General features: G+C 38.4%; 1 protein-coding gene across 1 annotated transcript in view; it reads right to left on the reverse strand.

Annotated features, from left to right (window-relative positions):
* The window catches only part of SPAG16 (sperm associated antigen 16), a 660,467-nt gene that overhangs the window by 288,411 nt on the left and 367,701 nt on the right, over window positions 1-4,355 (reverse strand). The gene's annotated exons all lie outside the window — the stretch shown is intronic.

Consider the following 4,355-nt stretch of genomic DNA (forward strand, 5'->3'; position numbering starts at 1 on the left):
CTACCAAGTTGCCTGTAATTGTGCATGGCACTGTAATTCACAAAGAAATAGTTTTGACCACACAGACCTCCTGAAAGGGTATCTGGGAGCTGCGAGGGTCCACAGACCACACTTTGAGTGCTGTTATACTAGGCAACTCTGACTCTGACAAATGCACATATCTATCTCTTATTGCTTTATGCCCACTGTAGACTCCAATCTCAGAAGTCAGGGATCACACTTGTTAAGACTTACTTTGTATGTTATTCAGCCTTGAACTAGGAGCAAGAAGATGATTAGATTTCAGGTCATGAGGAAGACTAGATAAGAACCATCACCTATGGTTATATTGAGTGCTACATCAACTATTCTGTATCTCCATTTCCATTTCTACCTTTGTCTTTAACTCTACATCATCTACAGCTATAGCTATACAAAGAATATAATGGCCTCTTAGTCTGTTAGAAGATTTTTATCCGGTATAAAGATAATCTAGATTGTTTTAATTTTTATTCACTCCATTTTTATAGTTTAATAATCTTCTCAAAGTATGAAACAATGAAAATGAAGGTAAGAAAAAATCTGCCCATTTTATACCATCTGCAAATTTAGTAAAATATAAAATATGAACTAAGGAGGTAAGGAATAGCTAACTAAAAGGATAGTCTTGAATTATCTGTGCAAATCAATTTTTCAATGTGGTACCTTTCCCTAATTACCATGTATTTGTCATCTCCTTACCACAATCTCTTTTTTCCCCCTCCCTACCAAGTTGCCTGTAATTGTGCATGGCACTGTAATTCACAAAGAAGTATTCAGAAGTATAGTGATAATCATGACATCACCAAGATGCCAGACATTTATGCTGTAAAGGTCTTTCAATGGAAATCTTGTTAAAATCATACTAGCCACTTGAGAATTGACCTGTGACTTAAAATAATTTTTAGTAAAAAATAAAATAAAATTTATCTAATTGAAAGTTGAGCTACCTTCCTGACTGCTCACACATTTCCCCAATTCCTGCCTAAGTGACTGATGCAGGTAATGGCATAGACTAGTAGGTTCTTCCTTTAAAAGCAAGCTCCTGGGGATATGAGAGGTAGAGATGGAGATAAAACAATGGACAGAGCTATTACTTTGCTCTAACAATCCTCTTCCAAGAGATAAAACAAGTGAGTACTGTCACAGTTCCCACACTGTGATCCTTTATCTCACCTTTAAGAAAAGAAAAGTAACTGTGGTAGTAGCCACATCTGCAGGAAGTAGAGAATAACTTCGCATTCAGGAATCCATATCCACAGTTCTTTCTGGATCATTCCGATAGAGACAAGAACCATTTCAACTTTCATATCTCATTTTCTCTCATATCACATGCATGTGAGGGAGGAGGTATTTATAAGACTGACTGGAGAGAATAGAATCTGTTCTTCCTTTCTATTTACTATTTCATGTTAAAATAACATGTTCCTGAGAGACTACATATCATGGTAATAGTAATACTTAAGCAAATGCCTGAAATATCTTAAACTATAATACTCTCACCTCTTATTTTGTTATATCTAATTGAATATGCTTATAAATGACAAGAATTTATGACAAGAAAACCATAGTGACTTTTCTTAACTCCAAAATAAAATCTATAAAGACATCATTGTCACTTCTTATTATCCTTTGTCAATAAGTAGGATTCTATTTGATCATGATGGGTGCCATGTGTAGTAAACTTCCACCTTCAACTCCCACTATTAAGGGTAGACATTAGAGACACTGCATCCAGCAGCAGAAAGAATTCAAGACTTAGTGGACAGCCAGAGATGTGGACAGATGCTGATTCCAAGCCACGTTCTAAATTGACTAGTCACATATCTGGGGGAGGGGTAGTCACTTAACTTCTCTGACCCCTCTCTCATCAGCAAAATGGACATGATGTTAAGTGTCCTAGCTCTCTTGGTTACGTGAATGAAAGTATAATAATTATGCATGGGAAAGTGCTTTGGGAATGGTGATATGTTACACAAATATAAGATACTAATTTGTTTTTATAGAGTCATTGTATCAAATGGAATAACTGAGAGTATACTTTAAAACACAGAGCTTCCTGATATTGAATTAAATGTCTGCATCTCTCTATCCCCATTTCACTGTAATATCATGTCTGTTTCTAGACAGACACAATAAAACACATTTCAAAAGCACCCAAGAATACACTGCCTTCTTCATGGCCTATACATTTGTGGTATTCTGAAGGGAAATCGAACATTGACCCAGGGGCTTTCCTTTGGAATGAAGGAGTAGCTAAGATACCATTTGTGATACCAAGGCGATGCTCAAGGAATGTGATGTTAGTGGGATAGAGTCTTCCCAGAAAGCAAAAAAAAAACCATCTGGCTCTTGATTGTTCTCATCATACATGTGGGATGAGAGGCAAGAAGCATGGAGGTAGTGTAAAGTTTGGGTTAAGGGAAAAACGGATCGTACTGAATCTCTTCCACTGCTCTGAAGTTTCTCAAATACCATTGCAGTTGAAACCTCAGCTTACTACTTCATGTGCATCATGTCATTTAGCTACTTCAGGGATTACATTGTGTATTTCTATATTAATAATAACCACTGTGTTTGGTATATCTATGACTTGTAGCAGTTTTACTTCCTACTTTCATGGGGGTTATATGCAAGGACTAGGAAAAAGCAAAAGCACGCTTTTATGGGTATAGAGCAGGGTGGTTTTCTGGTTGCTCCCTAATTTTTACTGCGCTAATTGGTCATATAAAAGCAAGCAGGAGTGCAAATGCTTGTTAGAAAAGTGAGATGGGGATTAAATTAGGAGAAGTTATGATATGTTTATATCCCTTTGAATCTTATTTAGGCAATTTATAACCAGAAAGTCACTCTAGGGAATATTATAAATCCATATACATCCCTGAGGCATAGATATTATCTGTCACTCTTTCCTTTTAGCCAAATGATCCATGGCATGTTTCTACCCTGAGATGCTGCAGCCATTATTTGTAGCAGGATAGGATCTTTATGAGTGAGTTGAGTTAGAAAATCTCTACTAAGTCCTCTGGGAAAGTTCCCTTGAGTACATGCAGAAGGATGGATTTCCATGGGCATCAGACTGCTCATCTTTCCTCCCTCCATGAGAACAGAAAAATTCCAGATCGCTTCACAAGCCCCTGGGTCAATGTCCGATTTCCCTTCAGAATAGCACAAATGTATAGGCCAGGAACAAGGCGGTGTATAATTGGGTGCTTTTGAAAGGTGTTTTATTGTGTCTGTCTAGAAACAGACATGATATTACAGTGAAATGGGGATGGAGAGATGCAGACATTTAAAGATCGGAGAAAGCTGAGTTGGAAGGCGTTCGTTCTATAGACGAGGAAACTAAAGCCCAAAGAGGAACAACCGTCTCGCCTGAGTTCATACAGCAACTTAGTGCCAGAGACATCTTTCAAAATAACACAAGTCCCTGGGCAGATTGTTTTGGGTCACTCTATGCTTTCTCAGTCTTTACCTCTAGTTTCATGCCTCATCAATGAGCTGGCTTCAGGTATATTAGTCCAGAGCCAATTTACCTAGCAACACTCTGTAGGGCATCTTCCTTAAAAGTAACTAAAACTCTCCCAAAATGTTTCCTCTAAACCTAGGCATTTTATATTCTAGAATGTGTCCCTATATTATTTTATTTTATTTTATTATTTTTAGGTGAGGCAATTGGGGTTAAGTGACTTGCCCAGGGTCACACAGTTAGTAAGTATCAAGTGTCTAAAGGAGAATTTTAACTCAGGTCCTCCTGACTCTAAGATCTGTGCCCTATTCATTGTACCACCTAGCTGCCCCCCTATATAATTTTTTTTAAAACAATTGGGGTTAAGTAACTTGCTCAAGGTTACACACCCAATTATTATTTTTTGTGTGGGTGCTGAGTATCTGAGGCCGGAACTGATCCCAGGTCTCCTGATGCTGGGCCTGGCACTCTTACTCTCTGTGCCTCCTGGCCGCCCTCCCCCCTCCCCTATATAATTTTAATTGAGAGTTATGAGCTAAGGCCATGGTATGAAAGTCAAAATTTGTATTTTTTGCCTAGTTATTTTTGTTTCAAGAAGAATCTAAGAGTATTATCTTTGGTATTTCCATCATAGGTCTTTCCTTCCTCTCTTCTTTCCTCTCTCTCCATTTTTTCCTTCCTTCCATCCTTCCTTCCCTCCTTCTTTCCTTCTTCCTTCCTTCCCTCTTCCTTCCTTCCTTATTCTTCCCCTTCTTCCCTCCTTCCTTGCTTCCTTCATTACTTCCCTCCTCCCTTATTCCCTCCTTCCTTCCTTCCTTCCCTCCTTCCTTCCTTCCTTCCTTCCTTCCTTCCTTCCTTCCTTCCTTCC

This window comes from Petaurus breviceps, unplaced genomic scaffold (assembly GCF_028583685.1).
Source record: "Petaurus breviceps papuanus isolate PSGF00001 unplaced genomic scaffold, PetGlider_PUasm1.0 90903, whole genome shotgun sequence".
Lineage (NCBI taxonomy): Eukaryota > Metazoa > Chordata > Mammalia > Diprotodontia > Petauridae > Petaurus > Petaurus breviceps.